The 20,310-nt window shown below is 36.7% G+C and overlaps 1 protein-coding gene and 1 non-coding gene across 4 annotated transcripts in view; one reads left to right on the top strand and one right to left on the bottom strand.

The window, feature by feature from the left end:
• The window catches only part of Htr7 (5-hydroxytryptamine receptor 7), a 43,438-nt gene that overhangs the window by 6,639 nt on the left and 16,489 nt on the right, over window positions 1-20,310 (top strand). The gene's annotated exons all lie outside the window — the stretch shown is intronic.
• LOC125616455 lies at window positions 13,712-13,815 on the bottom strand. The gene has a single exon (XR_007347083.1). It is a non-coding gene; the product is annotated as a U6 spliceosomal RNA (small nuclear RNA).

Here is a 20,310-nt window from a genome sequence, read left to right as displayed (position 1 = left end):
CACAAATTGCTGTAGATGCGGTTAGGGCATGGAAAACTTTACAGGGGCATGGAGGTTTACAAGGTCAATTATCTAAGGTAATACAAGGAACTAATGAACCTTACGCTGAATTTGTAGATAGGCTTATTCAAGCAGCTTCCAGAATTTTTGGGGATACAGAACAGGCAATGCCATTTATAAAACAACTGGCTTATGACCAAGCAAATCGTTGTTGCAGAGAGGTCATTAGACCATGGAGACATGAAGATTTAAACACATATATTAAATTATGTAGAGACATTAATGAACAAGGGCAAGTCTTAGCAGCAGTACAACAGGCTTTAGATGCCAGGCCAAAAACATGCTATAATTGTGATCAAACAGGACATTTTAAAAGGAGTTGCCCCATAGGAGGAGGGTTTAACAAAGCTAGATATCAAACGAATAGAATACCAGGTATTTGCCCACGATGCCGTAGAGGGAAACATTGGGCTAATGAATGCCGCAGTCTGGCTGGGCACAAATCACGAGCCACTGAAGCAGGAACAAACTTTATTTTTAAACTGCAGGAAAACACTTCACACAGCTCCCGGGGAATCCTCCCGAATGCCACGAGGCTTCTCCAGAAACCCCCAGCCGGAAATATCTCTCTCGGAAATCCCTCCTCCTGCACTTCCCCAACCAATGGGAACTCTCGGGGAATCCCCGGAAATCCCCACGAGAACTCCAAAATAGTGCGAGAACTCAAAAGTTGCGGCAGAGGCGGATAGTAATGCCTCGCCTGTCAATCAATACTGTTGGCAAAATGCCAGGGGCCATACAGACTCGGCCGTGGCTCTCAGCATATTGTCCTGACTTTTAGCATCATAATAAAGTTTTACTTGCCAAAACTTAATATAAGTGGAATTATATAATATGTACTTTTTTGAATTTGGCTTCATTTGCTCAATATAATGTTTGTGAGACTCATCCACAGTTTTTAGCCTGTCAGTGGTTCATTCATTTTACAGCTGAATAGTATTCTGTTGTATGAATATGCTATAATTTGTTTATCAGCTCACCTCTAGATAGAAATTTGAGTTTCTAGTTTTTGATTATTACTTATAATGCTGCTCTAAACATGTTTTTTTTTGTACAAGTAATTCTGTAGACATGCTGTAATTTCTTTTAGGTAAATATAAAGCTGAGTAATAAGGTACTGTTGAGGATTTTAATTCTGTCTACCTCTTCATACCTTTTGCATTATCATTTTCCTGAAATTTAAGTCTATAGATTAAAAAATATAAATTATTTTATTTTTGATTAAAGCAATGATTAATTAATATTTACAACATGTGTACTTTTCTAACTTCTTTGAATTTTCTACATTACCACGCTTTCATCTGCGATCATTTTCTTCTGTCCAGTTAGACTTCCATTAGCATTTTTTTTAGTGACAGTTTGCTGGTGACAAATTTTCTCAATTTTTGCTTTTCTGAAAATGCCTTAAAAATTTAGAATATTTGGGAATCAATCTAACAAAAGAGGCGAATGACCTCTACAAAGTAAACTGCAGATCGCTAAAGAAATGAGAAATTATACCCCATTTGACTCAAATGTATGTATGTCAAGATCATTGTATTGTCATGAGCAACTAATAAAAAAAAAGAAAATTATAATCATCATAGCAACCATTAACAATGAAATAATGTGTCATCGAAATGCTGGGAAAGAATCTGAGTGATATAGTTATTTGTTAAGAGTATTGATAGGCCCAGTAGTGCTAATGGTCCAATATAAAAAATAACTCAAATGTTCTTGAAGCGCACACCCTGACTGACTCACATAGATTCTGTATAATTCAGCAGCTGTATTTACAATTCTAATGCATGATGTCAGGCAAAATAAAATTATAGTTAAATATCCATTGCAGTAACATGCTTCTGTGAACAGAAAGTTGAATGTAAAAGAAAATAGATTTTTTGAGATGCTTTAAAATATTCTGTGCTTAAAAGCAGTCAAGATTTTTATCATTCTATTTATCAAAACTGTATAATTAATATCTGTGACATTCAAGGCATATGACCTCACCAAAAAATTAATGAGGAGCAGGACTGTTATGTTGAGGAATGAGTAGAAGTATAGAAAAAATAAAAATTGCATGTAATAAGCAGGGTATTTAATCTGGATACTGGTATAATATAATAATAATAATTATATATATATATATATATATATATATATATATATTCTACATTTATGTAATAAAACATTTCCATGCTGGTTCAAAAAAAAAAGAAATTGAAGAAGAATTAGAAGATGGAAATATCCTCCCATTTTCTTGGATAGGCAGAATTAATATTGTAAAAATGGCCATACTACTAAAAGTGCTATACAGATTTAATACAATTCCTATTAAAATTCCAATGATGTTTTTCATAGAAATAGAAAAAGCAGTCATGAAATTCATTTGGTAAAATAAGAGTCTCAGGATAGCCAAAGCAATCCTTAGCAAGAAGAGTGAAGCAAGAAGCATCAGATTACCAGACCTTAAATTATACTACTGAGCTATAGCAACAAAAACAGCATTGTATCGGCACCAAAACAGACATGAAGACCAATGGAACAGAATAAAAGACACAGAGATAAACCCACATGAAAACAATTCTCTCATTCTAGACAAAAGCACCCAAAACATATCTTGGATAAAAAATAGTTTCTTCAACAAATGGTACTGGGAAAATTGGCAATCCATATGTAGTAGATGAAATTAAACCACCATCTCTCACCCTGCACAAAACTCAACTGAAAATGCCTCGGTTTATCTTTCATTTAAAAATATTTTTTGTGGAGCATAGAATTCTATATTTGTAGTTTTCCTGCAGCACCATAAAACATTTTTTCTGTTGTCTTCAGATAGCCATAGTGTTGGTTGAAATATCAGCCATCAGCTAACATTATTATTACTCTTTTGAAAGTAACTTACCTTTTTGTCTCTGATTGTTTTTAGGGCTTTCTCTTGGTGTTTAGTTTTTATCAGTTTTCTCTGATGTCCCTAAGTCTGGAAGTATTGATTATTGTTTGCTTACTTATTGATAACCCTGCTTGAGGTTCTTAGTAATTTTTGTATTTATGAATTGCTAACTTTTATTAGTTCGTTCTTGTCATTTCAGACACTGCTTCATTTGTCTCTCTTTTCTCTATCTTCAAATATACATATTTATACCTTTTATGCTTTATATATTTCATACTTTATTATTCTGCCATGTCTAATCTGTTGTTTAACTTTACCTACTGCGTTCTTCATTTCAGTAATTGAATTTTACAATTCTAGAAATCAAAAATCAAAAGACCAAAAGCTGCCAGAGTGAAACAGCAAAAAGGCAAGAGACAAGGGGCTGTCAATGCCCTTTTAGAAGGGAGAGGCAGACTTCAAGGGTATTTTTCTAGCCCACCCCCAAGATAATCAGTAAGCTTAAGGAGAAGGCACAGAATGACAAAAATAGAGCCCAGCCAAATCCAAAGGGAAAGTCTTATGGAAAGAGGAAAGAGAGTTAAAGGAATAGAAAATTCAAGATGGGGAACATTGGATTGTGTAGAGGTTGGACAACACTTCGTCCTGAAGACAAAGCTACTCTCATACATGAAAGCACATTCCAGGCAGAAACATGTTATTTGCAGGAAGTGTCCACAGGGTTTTAACCGTGAGTCAGCATTACCTTTGTACCATAGAAGACACACAGGAGAGAAGACCTGTGAGTGCACAGAGTGTGGGCAAGGCTTTGACAATAAGTCACACCTTGTTGCACACCAGATGACACATGCAGGGGAGACGCCCTTTGTGTGTAAGGATTGTGGGCAGGCCTGTACCAGGAGGTCACACCTTGCTCTGCATGATAGACCACTCAGGAGAGAAGCCTTATGGATGTCAGGTGTGTGGAGGAAGGTTTAGGGATAAGTCATACTACAATAAGCACTTGAAGGCACAGGTTGTGGAGAAGCCCTTTGTGTGCAAGGAGTGTGAGTGAGCCTGTACCAATAACTCAAATTTCACCTTGCATGGGAGAACTCACTTAGGATGCCAGGAGTGCTTAGGATGCCAAAATCATACTTTGTTGCCGCAGTCTGGCTGGGCACAATCAGGAGCCACTTGTCAAAAGAAACTAACTTTATTTTTAGAACCACACACGCCAAACAAAACAGCCTCTCAGGAAAAACCCTCAGAGCCTCAACTGCCACCACCGGCTTTCCACAAGCCTCTCTCTCCCACACAAGCTTCTCCCCACCTCCCACAATCCTCCTGCTCTTGAGGCCCATTGGCTGGGTCACGTGGGCGGAGCCAAAAAAGTCCCCCAATGAGCAGCTCCGTGGTCTGAAAGGGCAGGGAAACAGCCCAATGAGCATCACCGCAGAGGAGCCAATCAGCTAGATGTTGCTGGGGCCGCTGTGAGCCAATCATCAGCCGGCAGCTGGAAGTTTGCTGGCAGCTGGAAGTTTGCTGGGGCCCCTTCGGCTGTGGCTCTCAACACTTTGTCACACCCCAAAGGACATAATCAGGTGAGAAGCTTTGTGTGCAGGCAATGTGAGGAGAGTTTTAGCTTGAAATCAAATCTCAGACACCAGAGGGCACACTAAGGAGAGAAAACTTTTTTGTGTAAAGAGTATGGACAAGGCTTCCACCAGAGGGCACTCAGGGGAGAAGGCTTATGCATGAAAGGAATATGGACAAGGCTTTATTCAAAAGACAACCCGCTTGGAATGAGATGGACATCATTATCCAAATTACGTGTATAAAGACACAAATGATGTAAATATACTTTGTATACAATCAGAGATATGAAAAATTGTGCTCTATATGTGTAATATGAATTGTAATGCATTCCTCTGTCATATATAACAAATCAGAATAAAAAAATAAAAAGTCAACCCTTTTTTCCACCAGAGGACACACTCAGGGGAGAAACCTTTTGTGTGTAGACAGTGTGAGCCAAGTTTTGGTGTAAAGAAAAATCTTAGACACCAGAGGACACACTCTGGGGAAAAATATTGTGTGTGTAAAGAGTCTGAGAAACCCTATACCAGTAATTCAAACCACATTGTGCATGAAGGCACACACTTAGGAGAGAGTTCTTTTGGGTGCCTGGAGTGTGAGCAAATGTTTAGCAATAAGTTGTCCCACAAAAGCCCTTGAAGTCCCTTAGTTGAGAAGTGCTTTTTGTGCAAGTATTGTGGGCATGGCTTCAACTTGATCTGTGACCTAGGGGTCTTATGGTGTATGGTGAGATATGCATATCTCACCATACACGAGAGGACACCCTCACAGGAATAACTTTGCTTCATTACAAAACTGTAGCCAATGTACCATTTGTTCATGGGTATATTATGAAGGTAGAAAGGACCCAGAGTACTCCAGACAATTTGAATGTGACCCAAGAATCCCCAAGAGATTCTCAGAGATCAAGTAAAGATTTGAAGGACAGAGGAGTCAGGTGAAGGGGTGGGGTTTGGGGTTCCCTGGATTTGTGGGAAAATAAGGTCTCTTTGCTCCTGAGAACTTTTTCCCATTGTATTTGTACAAGTCCACACTTCTCAAAGACTACTCTTAGCCAGTGACCGCAGAGCAGGGCTACTAGGGCAGGCCTGTTTTGGACATTCTCACAACCTCCTTTAACCGCATAGCAGCCCATGGTGACTCTGCCAGTTCTTCCTTCCATCTTTCCTTCCCCCCAGTGGCTCTCCCCACCTTCCTTCATGTTATGGTTTGAATGCTTTGTCTCCTCCAAACTTCATGTTCAAACAATTGCCAATGAAATATGTAACAGTACTGAGTGGGGTCTGTGGGAGGGGTTAAGTCACAAGGATGAGGCCCTTGTGAATGCAATTCTGTGCACTTATAAAATGGCTTGATGGAGTGAATTCACCCTTGGCCCTTTCACTTGCTGCCTGTGAGGACACAGTGGTCCTCTCTTTCAATGAGTGCAGCATCAAGGCACCATCATGGTGGTAAGCAGCCCTTACAAGGATAAGGAGCTCTTGAACTTGGGTTTCCCAGACTCTTAATACTGAAAGAAAATGAATTTCTATTCTTGATGAAAAAAAAACAACTTGAAACTCTAAAATTTGAAATGATACATATGTATATCAATAGTATAAGAGATAAATAAATTGTGGTATATTTACATAATACTATCCAGAAATAGTTATCAAACTTGAGCATGCAATGGAACTACCTGGAGAGCTTATTAAAACACAAATTTATGTATAATTTAGATTAGATTTCAGATATTGCATCATATCTTAAGTCAATATTTTGGGGTCACAAACATAATGCTGAGCATAAGAAACAAAGTATTAAAAATACATTCATGTGATCCCATTTATATAGAATTTGAAATAAACAAACAACATTGTTTAGGGATGTACCCCAAAAATAATGTAAATAAAATGAAGGAAATATATATCTTGAGAACTAGGATAGCAATAACTTCTAGGTGGGAAGGAAATTGTGATCAGAGAGGCATGTCTCTGAGGTGGTATAATGTCCTGTTTCTTGACAAGAATGGTAATTACATGAGGGTTTGCTTTAAAACTATTGTTAACACATCCATGAATATTATAGGCACTTCCCAGCATATGCATTTTGTTTTATAATAAAAGAGACAAAAGTAGTTATTTGATGACATCTTGTGAAGGGTATATTTGGATCTGTATTAGATGTATGATGAATCTGAGCAGATAACAGTTATTGTTTTAATGCTATCAGCAAATGTTTGTGTTTAGCTTCATGTATGAGGGCAGGGGTCCTCTTTGGGTTATTCACAGTTACAGGAACTCATCTGGTTTATTTTCAAGAGCTGTAATATTTAGTTCTTCTGACTGATGTCTGGCTGAAGTCTTGCTTCCTCACCAGGTACTATGACTCATTCCCTTTGATGGTATGAGTTCTGCTGTTGGTTTTCATTCTGCTGTGATGAGCAGTTGTAGGGCCATTCTGACTTCTCCAAATCGCCTTTCTCTTCGAAGGAAGTCATCTGTGCTCATCATGTCTGAACTTCTTTTGCAGCTTGTATTTAGGTTTTAAGAATGGACAGAATCCTCTTACAGCTTTGCCTTGAGAAGGTAAGAATGAAGAGAAGAAACAGGCGTTTCTGCTTTGTTCTTTCCAGGAGACAACACTTCCCACAAACAACTTCAGTTTTCTTCTTCTGTTAACTAACAAGAAGAAACACCTCAGGGGAGAAATGGTAACAGCTAATAGATGTTTATTGCTTTATTGTTCACAGACCACTTTCACTTGCAGAAATCTCCTTTGAGCCTCCCTGTGGAATTGTGAGGTGTACATTATTCACTCTACTTGATATGGGAGAAACTAAAGACTCAGAGAGCAGAAGTGACTTGTTTAAGGACATACAGTTTGTTTGGATGGAACTGTGCTAAAACTATTCAATCACCAGGTTTCTTATATACATATATGTACTTATTTAAAGAAGATAGCAAAAGCTGAAACATGGGCCATTTTGGAGCTAAGTCTTAGATCTTAAAAGAAATTGACTGATGATGAAAAGGCTGGAGAGTAGCCCAGCAAGGGAAGAGCACACAGAGGTAGTGAATCTGCCTAGTAATCTCAGACAAAGGAAGCAGGCTAGCCTTCTGAGTGAGAGAATAGCCTCAGAGAAGGGAGTCAGTGGGTCTCTCTACCCCTTGCTTTGCTTAATCCCAATCTCCATCTTCTTCCTATGGGAATCCCTGTTTTTGCCTGGAGATATGGCTGCTCTGAATAAAGAGAGCAGTTCCTAGATTCCTTTCTAGCTAGGTGTGGTCATAGTACTAAATTTGGGCCCAAGAGATGTTAGTGACACTGTGTTTTGGCTTTCTGGGGACTTCCTTCAAAATGATTGGTGGATGTGTTCTTCTTTTTGTCCTTTCTCCCACCTGTTGCCTGGAATATGGATATGGCAGATAGAGCTCTGGCTCTGATAAACCTGGAGGATTAATAATAAATGTTACCATTTATTAGTCGAACCTTCAGCTACATGCTGAATGTCTTATTTAATCTTCACAACAACCCCATGGGTTAGGGTCTGTCCTTTGCATGTCTCCATCTTACAAGTAAGGAAAGGCTTAGAGAATTTAATCAGTTATCCAGGGGAACCTGGAATCTTGAATCAAATCTGGATGTTTCAGAGATGGTGTCTTACCCCTTAATATTTACAGAGAAGATAATGGACAATACTGCCTGTTTATGGTAGATCGTATATCCTCTTTAAAGATGAAAATCAAATAGGTTATGTAGTTATGGAGGACCACCTAGAGACATGAGGTCCTAGAGGCAGGAACATCTTAGTCATCTCTCTTAGCTTGAAACATCCTTTACAGTGAGCAGGGGTGAGATGTGGAGGGGAGCTAACCTTGGTGTACATGAGGGTCCCCATATATTCATACTTGTCCAGAAGTTCTACTCTTGACATGCCTGAGGTCAGGTTGTCCCTTCAACTGTGTCTATTCACTATTATCCATGCTAGTTACTCCCTGGAAAAATGGCTGGTTGGATTCAGCCAATGAAGAAGGATAACTGAGCCAGGGAAGGATAAATGAGGGTGAGGGAGAGGTCACCCCCAATTACCTGCCTGTAGAGCCAACTTGCACTTGCTGTGCCCCTTGACTAGAAGTCACTGCTGTCTTATGGTGGCTCTCTTGTGGCATGATTCCTTCCTTTGGGTCCTGTATGTGACCCCTTCTCTCTTCCTTATGGGTCTGGGATGTTCTCTTGTTGCTGCATTCTCCCCTCCATGGATTCCCAAATCTCCATGAGTGGTTTCCCTGAATTATTCCAATTTGTATGTGCAATCTGTTTCTTCCTGGAACCTTGATTGATAATTTTTGAGATTGCATAGTCCAACCTTCACATTCTGGGCAGATCTTTCATTATGCAAAACAATGAAGTTCTCTTCGCCCAACCCCCTCATCAGACTAGCCTGGAACCTTCTCTTTCACAGCCTAAGGTTTATGTCTTCCTAAACAAAGGAATGACTTATTCTGAGGTGAATTTTGCATTTTCCCAGAATGCAGAAGCAGCTTGAAAGTATATCTCCTTTTTTTTTTTTAAAAAAAATAGATTTTCCTTCCTGATAAATGTCAGTGTGGTTATGATTAATAAAATGTAAATTTACTTAAGAACATTTAAGCTATCATAGTAGCTTTTTGTCATTCTGTATTTTTTCAATCAACTGATACTAAAAGTATAATTACTACTAAGTGTGGGTTTGAAAAATGTTTTGACATTTGAAAGGGGTCCTCATTTTTAAAAAAGAATGAAATCCCTGGGCTAAACATTTTAGCTTATGTGATCAATGCTGCCGGAATTGTGCCCCTCCTGAGTGTTGCAGGAAGCTAGTTGGTGCCATTCTAAATGAGGATCCTGGCCTGTAGTCTGGGATGGTACTTGGGGTTTTGTGTCTGAGATATGCTTGGAGGAATAATGCTGAATTGAAGCCATCTCAGGAACCAAGAGGACAGTTAGGACTGGGGGGAGGGTTCCCAGAAGTAGAAACCAGGTATCAGACTAAACATTTGAGGGGCCAATTTGGGGTTCTAACATGGCTTCTGTTGCTTGAGCAAAAGTAGGGAAAACAAATCATGCTTTGAGCATAGTGTAAAGTTTGTGTCCTCATTTAATCCATTAACTATCTTCCCAGGTAGAATTCATATCCTTTTTACAGGTAGAAAAATTGAGGTTCCGAGTCCTGAAACATATGGTCCATAAGGGGACAAGTTCCTCATTCTCAGAGCATTGGCACTTTTGTGTCAAAGTTGTTCATGAGGAAACCTTCAATGTTGTAAACACCTTTCCAAAACAGGAAGAGAGGAGAAGGAGATTTCAAGTTACTACAATGCATGACCCCAGAGAACAACATTAAAACTCCTACTCTGTTTTCTTAGCGTAGTTTTTCATTTAGATTATGGTTATTTTTGGTACAATTCTAACAAGGTTGCTTATCTGGCTTCCCAGTTGTCAGATTAGAAGCAGAAAATTAGAAAAGGGATGTGAGTTGCTCATGGCAGGCACATTAAAACAGCAAAAAGTTGGAGCCAGAGTTTCATAGTGGAGGAGGAAGGTAGTTTCCTCCTTTCTAAAATGAGTGGGTTGAACAGATTAATCTCTGAGGTCCCTTCCAGCTCTAAAAATTCAGTGTGTTTAAGTTAAAAAGCTATAAAAAGCTGTAGAAGAACACATAAGAATGAAAAAAATCCTAGAAATCTAGACCCAGTATGGGGAAAATAATCCTAGATTGCTGTTCCTGTGGGTATAACTGTGTCATAGTGGTGTACCTGGTGTTTGTAATAATGACACTGAGTCATCAGGGGAAGATGGGGTTTTGTTTTGTAGAAACTGTTTCAGAATGCAAGAAAGCAAGCAACAAATTACTTTTGGAGAGTTTCACTCAAAAGTGCATATCAAAATTTTTGCTGCATAAACATCCACTGATTGGGAAATTTGCTTTGAAGATTTTTTACATTTAGTTCTCTAATGATTTTTGTTGTCATATTGTATTTAGGTTTCCATTCTTTTTTTAATCTTATTTTTTTGGTGGGGTTTTTTTTTTTTTTTTTTTTTTTTTGTCTTTTTTGGAACTCGGGGTTGAACCCAGGACTTTGCAAATGCAAGGCAGACGCTTTGCCCCTGAGCTACATCCCAGCCCAATTTTTGGTCCATTCTTGCTTTCTATTACTGTTATGAATTAAAACAACTATCTTTGCACATCAAGGAATTGGTGTACAAGGGTTGGAGCACATTATACAATGGTCTGTCATTTCAAGCAGATTTTATTACTATTTAGAAGAGCTTTTTTAAAAAAATTGGTTACTATTATTAAATTTATTTTCACCGTGTATAGTGCATATGCTTTTTGTTAGACATATTGGTATATGCTTCTATTACATAAGTGATTTCCTAACATTAAACTTTTCTTGCATTCCTTAGATTAATCAATGGTCATCATTAGTGATTCTTTTAGCTTATTTTAAATTCTGTCAGCATGTTATTATAGATTTTTACATCTCTATTCTGTTGTTGGTCAGCTTTTTGTTACTGTAAAAAAATACCTAAGACAATCAATCTAAAAAGAAGGAAAGGTTATTTTGGAGGTTTCAGTCCCTGGTCAGCGATGAGGCAGCACATCATGGTGAAAGTAAGTTACAGATTATCTTGATGGTTGTGAAATGATATCTCATTATGTTTTTTTTTCAAAAAATTTTTAGTTGTAGATGGACACAAGATCTTTGTTTTATTTATTTATTTATTTTATGTGAGGCAAGCACCCAGTCACTGAGCTACAATTGGAGACCCTTATTATGGTTTTGATTTGCATGTCACAAATACTTAGTGATATTGAGATCTTTTCATATGCTTATTGGGCATTTGTACATTTTCTTTGATGAAATGTCTAAGTTCTTTGCCCATTTTAAAATTGTGTTTGTTTTTTTGTTGTGGGAGTTATTTTTATATATTCTGGATATGAACTCCTTATCAGATATATGACTTGCACATGGTTTTTCCTTATCACTATCTTGATTGCTTTGAAATGTACTAGTTTTTAAGTTTTCTAGGTCCAGTATTTTGCTTTTATTGTCTGTGTTTTTGAAAGATCATTGCTAAATCCAATGTTATAAAGCTTTCCTTCTATATTTTCTTGTAGGATTTTTGATTTTGGGCCCTACATTTAGGTCTTTTATCTATTTTGAGTTAAGTTTTTTATGTGGTGTGAGGTAAGGATCCAACTTTATTCCTTTGCATGTGGATATCAGTTTTCTTAGTACCAGTTGTTGAAGAGATTATTATTCCCCATTGTGGGGTCTTTGTACCTTTGTCAAAAGATCATTTGACCATATACATGATAGTTTATCTGGAGGCTCACTATTTTGTTCTAATCATCTATAAATCTTTCTTTATGCCAGATTGTTTTGATGATTATAGTTTTGTATTAATGTTTGAAATTAGGATGTATTAGTTTTCCAATTTTGTTCTGTTTCAAAATTATTTTGGCTATTCCATTTGAATATTGAGAGTCCATGTGAATTTTATGATGCATTTTTCTATTTTTAAAACATGCCATTGGGATTTTGTTGATGATTACATTGACTCTATTAGTCACTTTTAGTAGTTATGGGCTTTTTAATGATATTAATTCTTTTAATCCATGAATACGGGGGTTTCATTTAATTTTGTCTTTTTAAATTTCTTTCACCAATGTTTTATAGCTTTATGTGTGTAAGTCTTTGACTTCTTGGTTAAGTTTATTCCAAAGTATTGTATTCTTTTCAATACCAATTTAATGGAATGGTTTTTTAAATTTTCCTTTCAGATTGTTTATTGTTAGTGTATAAAACATGGAGCTGATTTTTGCATGGTGATTATATAATCCTGCAATTCTGCTGAATTTGTTTCTTAGTTCTAAATGTTATGAGGGAATATTTAGAGTTTTCCTCTCTGAGATCATATCATTTGTGAGTGGGAATAATCTTACTTCTTCATTTGAAGTTTGGATGCTTTTTAAAATATTTGACTAACTGCTTTGGCCATGACATTTAGCATATACCATGTTGAGTAGAAATGGCAAGAATAGGCATTCATGCGTTGTTTCTGAACTTAGAGTTTCTGAATTTCAATTTTTCATTATTGAGTTTGGTATTAATTTTGGGCTTTTCACATATGGTGTTTGTTATATTGAAATGATTTTTTTTCTGTCTGAAGTTTGTTGAGTGCTTTTATCATGAAAGGGTGTTGAATTTTGTCAAAAGCTTTTTATGCATCAAGTGAGATGATCTTGTGTCTTTTGTCCTTCATTCTGTAAATGTAGTACATTTCTTTTCTTTTGAGATAGGATCTTGCTCTGTTTCCTAGGCTGGCCAAAACTTGTGATCCTGCTTCCTTAGCCTCCAGAGTAGCTGGGATTATAAGTGTGTGTCACCATGCCCAGCTCTTATGTAGTATGGATATATTGTATATTGATTGTTTTTCATGTGTTGAACTGTCCTTGCATTCCAGTAATAAATCCTGCATAATATTGGTGTATAATCTTTTAAATATTTTATTGAACTTGGCTTGCTAGTAATTTGCTGAGGAATTTTGCTTCAATATTCATGAGAGATATGGCTTGTAGTTTTCATTTTTTAAGTATCTTTGTTTTTGGTGTATTTTGGAAATAAGGACACAACAGTGAAACCATCTGGTGCTGGTCTAGAATTTAAAAAAACCTTTTAGTTTCTTTTATTATTTTTGATCTATTTACATTGTCTAGTTCTTTGGGAAAATTTATATTTATCCCACAGATATTTCAAGTGAACTCAATTACATATACACTACCTAATATGGTTGTCTGTGTTTTCTTGCTTTCTTTTATTAGTGTTTTACTGATTAATCTTTGTTCTTCAACTTTTATGGGGAGGTTGCTGGGTATCAAACCCAGGGCCTTGCACATGCTAGGTAAGTACTCTTATCACTGAGATACAGTCCCAGTACCTCTTCAACATTTATAATTTTTTTTAGAGGAGAAAAATTTTATTTTGGTGATCACGGTTGTCCACAGACAGTTGGCTCCATTCCCTGGGACTCCAGGTAAGGCAGAAGAACATCATGGTGAAAAAATGTGGTAAAGGGAAGAGGAAGCAGCTCACATGATGATCAGAAAGTAGAGATCAAGAGAGAGTCTATTCTCCAGATACAAAATATATGCCCAAAAGGTATGGCCCTAAGAAAAATATGGAATGCTTCACGAATTTGCGTGTCATTCTTGTGCAGGGTCCATGCTAATCTCTGTATCATTCCAATTTTAGTATATGTGCTGCCAAAGCGAGCACCATTTTATGATTCTTTTACTTGTTTTTATTTTAAGCTGTGTCTTGTTGAACTTTTAAAAAGGTAAATTTGAGGCTACTTCTTAATCACTTAAAAATCATGTAAGTGATTTTTATGACTTTTCTGTCTTTGGTTTTCACTTTTGTGAGAATCTGGAAGTGGCTACTACTAGAATGTTAGGCAGATGTCATTTCCAGTGACATTTTCTTATATAACTCTGAACTGAACGTTTTGATTTTGATTTCTCTCCTTTAAATCGAATCTGTTTCCATCCTGTTGATTTTTCTCAAAATACAACTTTGATCAGTTATTTCCTTACTTAATGTTCTTCACTGTCTCCCTTTTGTCTTCAGGATAAATTTAGGGCACTTTTAGTGGCATTTAGCATTCTTGACCAATGGATGTATCTTCCATTGTCTCCCATGAAGCCCTTACACAGATTAGCACTTCAGTTGAATTCATTTCTGCTTCCTCCTCCTCTTTCATACATTCCTTATAATATTTTATGTTAGAATTTCCTCTAGCTTTTATTCACATATGGGTATTCTTTTCCATCTATCCGCATCCTACTGGTCATCCTTGGCTCAAATCTGACCAGTTCCATTGAGTCATCAGAAAGTGAGCTCTTTTCCTGTGTGAGGGAAGGAAGGGGCAAAGAAGGCAATGATTATTTAGATTCTAGTTCTTGAGATAGATGGTACATTTATGGTGTCCTTATTATTATTATTACTATATTTTTTGCAGGACTGGGGATTAAACCCAAGTATTCCCACATGCTAGGCAATCACTGTAGCACTGAGGTATAACCATAGCCCTTTATTTTATTATTTTTTAAAACATAAATGAAATAAATAATGGATAATAAAAAGAATCATTCATGGACCAATGTTCATAATGTGTTAAATATTAAGAATTATGATTAATTCCCTCTTGTGTAACTGCAGCCAAAAAACAAACAACAAAATCCCCACAAATGAACATACAAACAAAAATCTCTATTCATAATTTATCTTTTATCTGCCTAATTAGAGCCTGAAGTCTTTAGAATTAGGGACTTGGTATTATCTTATTTCTAATCCCAACAGCACTATGCCTTATGCTGAAAACCAACAATTTTGAAAATCTGAATAATGGAATCAAGATTATGTTCCAGTCACTGAGTGTATACATGAAGTACTTTGACCACTTCAAACAAAATCTAGGGTTTTTATGAAAGAATTTCATATTCTGATTTATTTCATCTTTTTAAGAGAGTTACCCAATATTTCTGAGAGTTAGATGCTTCTGAAAATGAGGAGTTTAAGCTCTGTGACATATTATTTCTTCTCTTTTTCAAGCTCTTTAATTTCGTATGCCTTTTTGTATTCAAACCAGTTTGGAGATTTCCTAAGTAAACACTAAAGAACTATAAGAAACAACTATGACCTGTATTTCAGATCTGAGGAGTCAAAATTCTCATCAAATAATGGAATAATTCTCATGTTGGTGAGAAATTGCTAAGAAAGTTCAAGAGTGGATTATTGAACTTCAACTTAGTAGAAATTATAATTGTATTGTTTTAAAAAATTTTTGAATTTTTTTTAGTTGTAGTGGACATAGTGCTTTTATTTTGTTTATTTATTTTTATGTGTTGCTGAGGATTGAACCCAATGCCTCACATGTGCAAAGAAAGCACATTCTACCTCTGAGCCACAACCCCAGCCCCTATAATTGTATCTTGAGTAAATGAAATAACTGAGAGGGAACATTAGCAGAGTTAACTGGAAAAATTTCTTCTCTTTGGGGGCATTAGACATAAGTACAATTCTAATACAATTTTGGGGGCTATTATGTATTTTAATTTAGGCTAGCCTTATCTCTCCTAGTTGTTTTAGTTTAGGGTCTTTAAGATGTAGAACATCCCTGCAATGATTAGGAAAGATCTTTCAGATGGAAGATTTTATTACTTGCAGATCCTGGTGGATACTTAGTATGCCTGTAGCCCACACACATGGAGATCATGGAGTATAGGTAGAAAGAGAGGGAGAAAGGCACCTGTGGGCCAATGCCTTTGTTGGATTCAGAGTATTACCCAAACAAGTTTCCAATCAGGAGTTTTATCTGGTGGGTTTAAAGCAAGCAAGCACAAGTTCTGGGAGGTTCTGCTGTGACTAAGGCTTGGTCTTCATGGTGTTTCTATGCAGTTGATGTGAGGTGTGAATGGCAGTGGAATCAGTCAAGCAGGCTGAACCTAAGCTGTCACATAGTGAAGTGGCCCCCAGGGAGCTGTTTATAAGGCAGGACTGACCACAATGAGGGTTGACCACAAAGAGGAACTGTGAGGGTTCTAGAACTAGCAAGTATGTCGAGAGTGACCAACTTCTGGTATGAGATGGTGTAACTTACATTTCAGAGGGTTGTGGAGGCAATGTAAAATGATAAGAGTTAACTTTTATGATCTCTCCATGAACAAAAATGTTTACATACATCTGAATCACTCATCTCTCTTGAGCATTTTCTCAATTATTTACTTCTGAATGTTTCCTTGGTAGTTTCTACTGAATCATCTTGGTGAATTCTATTCAGCGCTCAATGTACAACTTAAATATTAAGTTAACTTAAAAGTTATCTATGTAACCTTCCTCTAACTTCCCAGTTGAAATTAACCATCCTACAATCTATCTCCTCTTCACTTCTTTAGTTATGTATTATATTCTATTTACTACGTAATACATAATGTGTGTGTGCATATACACATGCTTTGATGGAACTTCCCATATATTATCTTACTCTAAATATGCATTGTACTGTCTGCTTTAAGCTTAAATCTTCTTGTGGACAGGCACTTGGTGATCTTAATTTTTCTTTGTGTCCCACCTAGGAACCATAACAGTTACTGGTCCATGATAAGTGCTCACAAAAGAGAGGGGCTTAGAGCAAAGCTTTCTGCATATCACTTTTAAATGAAATATGATATAGAAAAATTAAAATGTATAGAAGAGATTAAGGGGAATTTTATTGGTATAAATTTATTAGGTAAAATTTGTGACATTTGATTCTTATAATTATCCAAAAGAGCAATAAAGCTGATTTAATAAACTTCTAGTGCAATTTGTGTTTATGGAAGGCAGTTGCAGCCCCATTAGTCTAAGTATCCAATTTAATTTTCTTCTTCCCTTACTCTCTCTCTCTCTCTCTCTCTTTCTCTCTCTCTCTCCCTTCAGACCTATCTTGTACATCTTTTTGCGTGGTATCAAAAAAAAATCTGGATTCACACAGATGAGTTATTGCAAATTGCAGCATTTTAAATAACTTGCTTTCTAATTTAACTGATGCAGTAGCTCAAAAGAGAAGGAAATGCTTGTTTAAAATTAAAATCACAGCAAGAAACAAGTGCATGCAGTATTAATTGTTAAGTGTTCAGTTTAAAGAGTCAATTAATGGATTACTCAGCCAGTTTAATTTGTTACAGAAAATACCTTATGAAAATATCTTGTCATTTATTAGAGTGGAACACACAAATGTCATAGGATTATATTTGCTTGTTTTACATTTTTATGGGAATAGATGTGCGTAGGACTGCATTTTAAAAAGAGAAAAAATAAAGAAGACCAGTAATTTTCTTAATGAGTGTCACATTCTAAGAAGTTCAAATATATCTCCATGGAAGCCTTATCTTGAGGGGCCCAGAAAAAAGTAGAGTTACCAGGCAGCACAGATGAAAGCATTTGGGGGTATCCCTAGAGTTACAAGTTGATAAGGGAACATAAGGGTGATGCTTTTTATCACACTTTTAGAAAGAATTAGTATGTTTTAACAATGAAATTTGAATCCAGTATTTAGCAGAAGCCTGGGAGCGGTTCAAATACCCCGTGACTAGAAGCAAAGGATGTTGGCATAGGGCAGGTTCTTGAGTCTGACCCTTCCATTTTTTACAGATTGGAACTGCAGTGATGTGTGTGAAAGTCTCTAGAACATTATCAAATATGTGTATACTAAATATATATTTCCTCGAAATAATGAATAAATAAATCAGAAAAGAGAAAGAATAATAACAATCTTTACTGTATGTCTCCTGTCTGCCAGACACAACATATTAAGTGTTCATTGCAAACCCAGCATTGAACTATTATTATTCCCATTTTAAAGATAAGACAGTTGAGACATTAAGAGATCATGCAGTGTGTTCAAGGTTGCACAGCATGTGTATACCTTGCAGAGTGTGGATTTGAGTTCTGGCTTTTTGATCTCCTTGAGTCTAAATGTCTAACCAGGACACTACACCAACAAAATGCATTTAGCAAGTACAGTGCTTCCTCTAGTGATTTATTTTTGTTTAATTGTAGCTGATTTTATGTAATCATGCCAGGCTGATCTTTCTGTTTCGTTTATCATTTCCATGGAAATATCGTGATTCTTAATTGTCTCTTAACCTTGAACAGAATGTTTGCCAGCAGCATTTAAAGAAACAGATCGTGTCTGGGCATTTGGACTGATGAAGGGCATCTGATGTTCCCAGCAAGCCTTTCACATTCTTTTCAGTTCAGACAGATGCACTGATGCATGAGGTGCCTCCCTCCTGACACACTTTTATCGTGGACAGAAGAGAAGAAAATAGCATTTAAAGTAAATGCTGTTGGTTATTTTATTTTATTTTTCTAGTTTACATTTCAATGATTGCTGATTTTGTGGATTGGAAAGACTAGTCTTGAAGACCATATAGGGGGAAAAAGATCACAAAAGAGTCAAAGTCTTGAGAATTGCAGGGTCTTTTTTCTACTTTCAAGAGCTTTTTGTTGTATAACAATACAAAGCATAGTGTAGGAAAAAGGAAATAATATTTGTTTCAAATGATTGTTATTTACTTCTGGTCTCAGCAGTCATTTAGCTGGCAGATGTGCTGAGAAACTCAAGAAAGGACTCACAGTCTCTGGGGAAGAAGGAGGAGTCAGTGCACCATTATAAAATAATGCTCTATTGTATCATGGTACTATGTATCAAGTGCTATAGGATCTCAATAATGGGGGTAAATAGCTAGGGGTGGAGTGCAGACAGGAAGAACTTCACCATGGAGGTGATTCTTGAGCAAGGTGTTGAAGGGTGAATAGGAGTTTGCCAGGTTGTGAAATGGGGACTACAAGTGCAGATTCTTGCCTCTTTGGCCTGTTTCTGTTTCTCTGCATTTTTCATCTACCTCTTCTCTATCTTTGCTTTAATGTTCAAGGGAAAAAGCAACTGAAAATGACAAATTGAAATAAAATACTTGTTAAATTTTTCCTATTATTTTTAATAAGAGGCCTTAAGAAAAGAGTTACAATTGATTATTTTGTCTTACTTTAAACAAAGTATAGGTGGAGGCTTCATTTAATTTTATAGTACTGCATCAGTATTAGTTGGCTAATTCTTAGTACAAGTATGCAGATTGAGTTCCTGTAGAAATAGAGATCAGAAACAATATTTTTTAAAGTTTTAGGTCTAGATCCAAGCTAAATTTTGGCCTCCAAATGACTGGCTTTATTTGTTTTATAAGTCCAGTGCAATTTTTTGTAGACACAAGTGTGGAGGTCTTTTCTAAGAATTTAAAGTCTCCTCTATATTGTATTGGGTTCATAATCATGATGTCCCACAAGAGCTCTGTTTAAATGTTTGGTTTTCTTGATTCTTTAAAAATGTGAATGCTTGGGCTGGGGCTGTAGCTCAGTGGTAGAGCACTTGCCTAGCATATGTGAGGCACTGAGTTTGATCCTCAGCACCACATAAAAATAAAACAATACAAAAATGGAAAAAAAAATCTTAAAAATATATGGATGCTTAATTTATTCTGGTTTTGAAATATTAGTTATTATATATATTAAGAAACAAGCTTCTGGTAAACCTGAAGGGGTTCTGCAACCCACTGTCAGAGGTCTGAAGGATGATGGCAAAGCACCTACATGCACACATTGACCCGAATTATCCAGATAATTGCTGTCACCTCTGGGACCCCTTGGCAATGCCATCAACTACTCCTTCTAATGGTTGTCTTTCTTGTGCCAGGCCTCTCTCCACTAGATGGTGCTAATACTTGCTATTGCAGCTTCAGCCCAGGGTAAGGGTAATTTTAGCAATAAGGGTGAATCTGGTATTCAATAAATATTTACTGAACACTCATGAACCAGACCCTCTAGTGGTTGTGGGCAGTGGGTGAAAAATATAACTAGGGTGCAGATCCTGCCCTTGGGAGGTTATACTCTTATTGTCGTACCCAACTAACAAGGGAGCAACTAGAAAAGGCCATGAGAGAGAGGCAATCTACCTGGGTTCACATCCTGACTCCTCCCCGGATTAGTTTAGGAGCTGAGTGACTTGACTTCTCTGAGCCTCAGTTTCTTCATCTGTATGATGAGAATGATGATAGTACCTCCCTCAAGAACTCAAGAGTTAAATATGTGAAGCAGCTTACCACTGCAGCTGGTATGTGATGGTGTTCACCTCCTGCCCCCAGCTGTAGCATGCTTGCCCAGGGAGCTTTGTTAGTA

This window comes from Marmota marmota, unplaced genomic scaffold, assembly GCF_001458135.2.
Source record: "Marmota marmota marmota unplaced genomic scaffold, marMar, whole genome shotgun sequence".
In the NCBI taxonomy this organism is placed as follows: Eukaryota; Metazoa; Chordata; class Mammalia; order Rodentia; family Sciuridae; genus Marmota; species Marmota marmota.
The sequence above is the reverse complement of the archived record's forward strand: the minus strand, read 5'-3'. Positions and strand labels throughout refer to the sequence as shown.